The 8253-nt window shown below is 37.3% G+C and overlaps 1 long non-coding RNA gene across 1 annotated transcript; it reads left to right on the top strand.

Annotated features, from left to right (window-relative positions):
* The first annotated feature begins 4698 nt into the window (after positions 1-4698).
* Positions 4699-6591, top strand: LOC26531461 (uncharacterized). The gene is made up of 4 exons (XR_001450261.3): positions 4699-5179; positions 5259-5492; positions 5550-5718; positions 5783-6591. It is a non-coding gene; the product is annotated as an uncharacterized lncRNA (long non-coding RNA).
* The last annotated feature ends 1662 nt before the right edge of the window (positions 6592-8253 follow it).

The following is an 8253-nucleotide window of genomic DNA, read 5'->3' as shown; positions in this document are numbered from 1 at the left end:
TTTTTTATCAGCTCTAATATAAACTTACAGTCAGCTGACAGCTTTTTTAATTTATTTCATTAAAAATTTGCGCGCAAAACTTTTTCAATTCGCATGCAAAGCGACAGATTCCGTTTCCTCGGTTGCTGGAATTATATGAGGGTTTGGTGCCTGGCAACTCTGGAGTTGATTAGTTGTGCGTTTTGGGTTGATTAAGTCGCATTAACAGCCATTAACCTTAACCCCAGCATTACCCCGGGAAAGGTTAACAACTTCAAAAGGCGCAACAACTCATCATTGAAAACTGAGCGTGTGGCAGACAAACAGACAGACATACAAACAAAAGAAACAAAACTGATGCAAAGAGCAGCTGTACACTTGACTTTTCCCACAAATGCCCGCAGGCTGAGCTCAGCACGAGCCACCCACTACCCACAGCCACCCACACCAATGTCAACTCAATTAAATCTTATCAAACTGGGGAACTGGGACACGCATGTGACTCCGGCCAAGCAGCCAACACAAATATCAAACAAACTAATGTCAGTTGTCATAATAAAGCGCAAATACTTTTGGTGCCACTTGCTGTACACTTGGCCACCCACATGCCTTCTTTTTCTGTTGCTGCCACAGAATGTGGGTAAGGGGGCGTGGAGTTGGGGAGTACAACATGTACATACACACATGTATAAAGTGAAGTGCAAACAGCTGCGCAATTTAACGACGGAAAAGTAGAGCCAAGGGCGTACAGGGCAAAAAAAAAGGAAGGCAAACAAACAAACAAACCGACATCGAGACAGCCAGACAAATGTACAACAAATATTACAGAGTATAAGCCTGTGAGTGTGTGTGTATGTACGAGTGTGTGTGGTATGTTGGGTGCATGTCAGGCATCACTGTTGCTATTACGACTGCTTCAGCTGCCGCCTCTTTTCATACATATTTATAATAACTTTAATTAAGATTTTACAAGTAGATTAGTTCTTAATAACAAAAACAACAACAAACCAAATGCCGAGGGCGTAACGCAACTACAGTACATTGGCCCGCACAAAAATCACGATAAGCAACTACAACAACATCAGACATTATCTTGTACAATATATTTGTACATCAGGTAAATATGCATTTGGTTCTCGTCGTCTTTAGTTGTTGTCAGGACCACAATTGAAATCTTAGTTTTTTGTTTAATTGGATTTTTATTTATGATTGAAATACTTATTATTCATACAAAAATGCTTAAGTGATTTCGTACACAATGTTAATCAGAGATTCGTAAAGTTTCTGCAGTAGACACAGAAACCGCAACATATGGAACATGTTTTGATGAATATAGTAAATTCTCAGACACTCTGTAAAAAGGGACTTCCTGAACTCCTTTAGAATGAAGAGCCAGTGTACACAACTTCGATGCTATACGATATGATGGCAGGTTATAATTCGTTTTATGGAAATCCATGAAACAATATACAATAGTATAAAAAGCTTATACTAAATCGTACTGTTTGTTTATTATAAATTAATATATTGTAAAGAATAATCTGTTCAGTTGTACTATTAAGTATTTGCATTAACCATTATCTCTTAACAATGGCACTTTTTGAGCATTTTAATTAGTCAATTAATAGAAATTCGTAATGTTGTTTTAGTACAATGCAAACATAAACTAAACACTGTTCATACAATTTGTGTTGGCTTCCAACAACAATGCATAAATATAGAGACTATTTACATACAGAGCAACTAATAAATAGCATTGGGTAAGTAATTTGAGCATTTCGTGTTCATAAATTTCCATTAAAGTCCGCACACATTATGCAGCAGACCATAATGCGAACAGGTCCACTAACACACACATACCCACACACACACACACAAAGTCACATAATGCAAATCTTGAGCTCGGTCCGTCGGTCGGGCTCACCCACTTAAATAAGCGTTCAGTGCAGCCACAGCCGCAAGGCAATAACAACTACAACAAGTAACAATGCTCTATTCGGGCGTGCCCCAGTAAAAGATACCCTATATACCCTTGTGTTCTTAGTTTTTATATTCTCTAAGCTAAAATGGTTACAAAATTGATGTTCAATTAGAATATATTCATTCAACTTAGTCTAATACATGAAAATATAGAATTGTTTTAGTATCTGAGATCGATACACTTGATCGAATTGAATAATATACATATTTTTGATGGGGTCAATGATGCTGTTATCTGCATGTGACATTTGTTACATGGGCATAAAACCGTTATACACTTTTTACCATTTCTCAGAGGGTATAACAGCTGCAATAACAACAAGACCGTCTAATTTCATTATGGCCAGCAAATCACATGTACATAATTTTTTAGCATTTAGCCACAGCTGACTGCCATAGAACCTTGGAACTTCGAGAGTGTTTCTCAAACAAAACACACATACGCACACACACACACAGGCACACTAACTAACACAGACGTGCGTATTGCTGTTAGCTTGTGCTTGTTCTCCAGGCAGTTAGCAGTGGCACTTAAAAATTAATTAGAGAACTTATAAACAAGTGCGGCATGTGGAAATTAACTCGAGCGGCAAATCAAACGCACTTAACAGCGTCGGAATGCGGCGCTGCACAGATGCACAGGTTGCATGCAACAAGGGATGCGGTGTTGCAAGAATGCTCATGCTCATGCTCAGGCTGTAACGTGAGCTGCCACCTGCTACCGGCAAACATTTGGCGGCGTTGCACGTTTATTTAATGAAAATTGTGTGTGTAATTATGCATTAAGCGAGCCGGGAGAGGCAACGCTGTCGCCCATTTGCCTAGGCTAAAACACACACACACCTATACACACAGACACAAAACAAAGAGTGTTGAAAATGTGCTGCATACTTTGTGGCGCTACTTTAGCATAAAATTTTAATTAGTTTGGCTTGACACGCCTGTCAATTAGAACCGAAAACTGTTCGGCCCAATTGTGCATGGCATCCTTTCGAATATTTGTGGTAAATTTGGAAATCATACGAATGCATTTACCAATTGTTTAATGCATCTGTCTACAAAATTTGTTATATATTAATAATTATTTTCTTGAAAAACCAAACACTTTCACCTGAAATTCATTTATTGACAAGTTTATTTATGGCTATCGTCAACTCACAAATATTCAAAATTCAGTCAATTTACCCAAAGTCAGAAGAGAAAATCAAGAAACAATGACTATCTTCGGCAGGCTGAAGCTTAAATACCCTTGTACACTCATATAAACAGAAGTATTTTCATACGAACGCTTTGTTCTCTACCGTTTTTTTTTTTTTAAATATACCATACAACATGGCTGACCGCTTTAATACGACTTATACGATTTATATACGTACCTATGCATAGTGTCATGATAATAAATAAGATTCAGAGACTAGTTTAAGTAGAAACAGACGGCGAATAGACAGATGTAAGTATATCGACTTGGCTGGCTGTTGATTCTGTAACTAACACCATCTTTTAATAAGCGAAATATCACTGACACGCGTTCATAATCCTTTGGACTTTACTATTCTTGTAGTCTCTTCTAATCTATTACCACACGAATAAACAAAGCTACAAACCAGCAGGCTTCTATAATGTTAACCACTGACAGACAAGCAAAAAGCCCGACTTTGGATAGATATAACAGATTCTGCGTATATCGAAATAGAGATACACAAGTAGCAAGATGCCACAACAAAGCTCTTTGTATGTGACACTGACGTCAAGTCATATACACACATCCATACATATACACAGTACATATTTGCTAGCTTTAGCGCATCTCTTTAGAATGTTGTTAGTAAAACAAAATGTCGGACAATTAATTTACGATAACATGTAATCGTGGTAATTTAAGTAGTTTTGTTTGTAATGCCTTTCGATGAGAACAACCATGTCGATGACAAGGACAATAGCTGGAACCCCGACTCGGACAGGACATAAGGCTTCAGTTCTAATGAAATTGTTGTCGGTTGCTGTTCGAGCATTGGGGGCGGCTTTGAGGTCTGTCCCAGAGTTGTACGAACTGCGTACACATTGGATTTTGCTTTTGTTTGTTGCTTGTGTTACGCCTCCAACTATGCGTAGGTATGTCTGTCTATTGCATTGTCATGTTCATTGTCATGCCAATTATTTAATTTGTCCTAAGCAAACACAACAAAAAATGTTATCAGGCTGGCACTTTAGAAATGTGATTAGTCGCCTCTGGCATGTGCATACAAAAAGTGGTGTAGGACTAAATACAAAAAATACGAAAATACGTATATTAAATATTTACATAAGTACATCAAAGTCGATGCTAAGTAATTCAAACTATGAAATTTTTTTTAGAGCACTTAAAATTTTATAAATTATCTTGAAAATCTTTGAAGAGTATATTCTATTTATAACTGAATTTCAAAAGTTGCCAGCTGTTAAATCATTTTTTCATTTGATTTTTCTTTAAATTTGTCTGAATAAATTACGTTATTAAAATACGTAATAATTATAATTAGTTCCAGCTTATTCGGAATTTATATTTTCAAACAACAAACTTAAATTCCTAAACCATTTTCCAACCAGCGATAGTATCGATAGTATATCTCACATTCGACAGTTTTCCAACACTACTTAGTAGCAATTTATGTCTTGCTGAGGCACTCACGCGGCACGTGGCACATAGTCCTTGGTCCCATGTCAGCGCTGCCACAAGAAGGCAAACAACAATTTATTTATTAATAATTCAGCAAACTGCATAACTTATAAACCTGCCAAAACAAGCACCCCACGCCGCGCCGCCCTTCCCCTTGGAAAAAAACTACGAAACAAGCAAACACAAAAAACAAATTCCAAAAAATCATAAATAACTAAAACCTTGTAAACATGTGCATAATCCAACAAGACCCGAAACAAAAACAATGAACAATGAAGGGCAGACCAGTTAAGCTGAGGCCCAACAACGATATAAAAATCACATACATAACCGAGTTACTTTTAATCCTCGACACACAATCGACACATTAATTTATCACTGGGAGCCAAAGCAAAAGCCTTTCAATTAATTCCAGAGCACATCACTCGACGGGTGGCCCAGACCCCAGCTAGAAAAAGGACTCTATAAATACTTTATCGCCGACTGGCGACTGTCGGACAATTCGGCTTTTGGGCATTTCTAGCATTTCTGGCATTTGGCATATTGACTTATGAGCACTGATTTGTAAGCAGATGTTCTATATAAACATATAACATAAGCTTGTAATTAATTCACGTCCAATTTTTTGTGACTTTGCTGCCAGGGCATCTATCTTCACAGCTTGCCTTCAGCCAGTTACTCATCTGAGCGAGTGCATTTTTGGCAGGCAGTCAGCCGATGCATTTTCAGCAGACCGCAAGATCTGCAAATGTCTTACTACCCTTCTTCCCCATTATGTATACAAACGACGAAGCTACTTAAAACAGGCGCCAAGAGCAGCTGCTAATGGGATTACACTAGGCATCGTGGATTCAGCTTGTGGAGAAAATTTGGCAAGGTGAATGAACTAGGAAAAATCAGTTGACTGTAAGCGGAAATGTTTTCTTTTAACCAGGTTGACAAGGTTGTTGCTGCAGCCCACAATATACATGGGCGAGCTGACAAAATAAACTGATGGATACACTTGGCATATTGTACATATGCAAATGCCGGCAGCAATCGGGCCTAGACATGCCAATGCGAGCCAAGAGAAGCCGAGCCGAGCTCAAGCTGTAAAGGATGTGGTAAGTAAATACTAAATTTAGTTGGCTTTGCCCCACAACCGCAGCGACATTTCCTTTTGGCAAGGCGTCGACATTCTTCTTGTCTGCCTCAACTTCAATTGTATGCACTTCGTGGCAGTGGCAGTGGCTGTGGCAGTGGCAGTGGCTGTGGCTGTGGCAGCGGCAGTGGCATATGAATGCTTCTGCTTAAGGATTGCTGTCTCCTTTTTGCTCTGCCATACGAAAATTATGCAAAATAGTAGCAAAGTTTCAATTTCCTCGCCAGCAAAACTAGAGGAAAAAAAAAATAAAATGAAAAGTAAAATAAAAGAAATAAAACTGAATGAAAGGATGATGTGCACGCCAAGGAGCGAAGCATTGAGCAGAGTGCAGAAATGTTGAAAATAAAGAAAATGCAAAGTACAAAATTGTGGTCTCGTATAAATAAGCGTAACTTATGAAAAGTTATGAAAAACTTTTGCTTTACAAGGCAATACGTAATTTGGAATGTATGTGCGAGCTGAAGCTAAAACTCCCCCCCTGGACATTTTGGAAGTCAGCGATCTGTAGACAAAATTTGACATACAACTTTTTCGGGTTTTATACGTTGTGCGTACTTGTCAAATACGATGAAAATAATATTGAAAACGACACATGCAAAATATTTCAGTGTACATATTTTCAATATGGCCAAATATTACTGTGGTTACAGTGGAACAAATACAATTGCAGGTTTCTTACCTAACATTAAAAGATTAACATAAAAAACGAGTTTCTCGAAATTCCTGCTGCATACTTATTTAAAAGCTAGGTTATTGAAATCTTATATAAATTGTCAATTTTTAGAAGGAAACTTTAACTATTGTTCATACAAGCTTTCACATTCATCTTCCATCCAGGTGATTAAATCTTCTTAAATATATGAGAACCATATGTGAATTTAATGTGCACAAATAAATAATGAATAAATAAATAAATAATAATTAAACAAAAGATGCGTTATGTAACCCTTTTCCAGAATTTTCACACATTCGAATGATTATTCAAAGAAGATTTGATAAGCAAAAAGTTTTGCTCTTGTAATTGGTTTAAGTATAATAAAAAATATCCAAATATTATTAGCAGCTAGCTTCTCTCAATAAATGTAAAAAATGTTGATCTTTAAAGTTTATGAAAACTTTTCATAAAATATATTAAAATATGATTCAAACAAATTTTTGAACACATATTTACTGCTAACAATTTGGTTCTGCAACAATACTTTCACAACTTCCAACTGTTTAACCCAACTTCCAAAGCCAAAGCATACCAATACATGTACTCCTATGTGTGTGTATATGTATGTATATTATGTGTATTCCAATAAATACTCACTTTTAGGTACATATTGTATGCAACTCCATTATGAAGGCAATAACCCAACGACATTGCCCACAGGGCTTCAAAAAGAGATAGTTTATAGTTTTAATTTTCAGCAATTTTGCCGGCTCGCAGCACACAAAAGCAAAAGGCAATGCATACATACATATACAATCGCACCACACATACACACACCCACGTACGCATACAAAAGTGCATAGAGGCCATAAAGATGGAAAGAGCCACATAAAAAATTAGCATACCACATAAGACAATTGCCTGTCAAGCGGCGTTACAAGACGGTTTTCGGTTCTCGGTTTTCGGTTTTTTGGGGTCGAGCAGTCGCCAAAGGGTTTCTGGTTTTTGGGGCGATGCTATTTGATTAGGCCAAAAGCTTGTTAAGGAAATTTGACTGGCAAGTTGAGTGGCTGCTTCTTGCCTGACTGGCTGGCAGCAGCATCATTTGCATATAGTTTTGGTCATATTTTTGCAACGACTTGTCGACGTTTCTTCCATTGCCAAGCATCCGCTTCTTCGCCTCCTTCGTCTACTCCATCTAAAGAAGCTGCGTAAATTTTGTTAAAATTTAAGTTTAAGTTGTACATTTTGGCTGGGCATACGGTTCGTTGACTGCAACGGCAGCTGCATAAAAAGTAAATTGAAAACTATCTTTGAGTGCTAACGAAGGTAAATATTGTTTCATTATGCCGCATTTGCCATTCCCAGCAAATTGTTGCATAATAAGTAAAATTAAAACAAAACAAAACTGCCGGCAGTTGCCCACGTGTGTTCATGTGGGCGAATTGTCTAAATAAAATTGCACAAATTGTAATGCATAAGTCGCTTGTATACAAAAGTTGACTTTTTATAACACTCTTAATTGCCCCGCACTGTTCCGAAGCGAATTAAAAAGGGTTTTTGGCTTTTTGCATAACTTTCTCAGCATTATGCAAAAGCCACCGCAATATGCAGTCTGTCTGTGTGTGTGTGTGTGTGTGAGTCTTTCTGTGGGAGTGTATTTTTGTTTGATTTAAATGCAATTAAAAGTTTCAATTAAAATTAACAACAGCATAAACCGACTGTCGCATTTAACAAAGTAAATATTATGCAATTATAAATAATTGAAGTGCTAAAGTCACGTGCACGAAACGCATTTTTTATAAACTATATTGCTATGCGTACGTCCCAGCAATATTT

This window comes from Drosophila virilis, chromosome 5 (assembly GCF_030788295.1).
Source record: "Drosophila virilis strain 15010-1051.87 chromosome 5, Dvir_AGI_RSII-ME, whole genome shotgun sequence".
Lineage (NCBI taxonomy): Eukaryota > Metazoa > Arthropoda > Insecta > Diptera > Drosophilidae > Drosophila > Drosophila virilis.
This window is presented reverse-complemented; position numbering and strand designations above follow the sequence as displayed.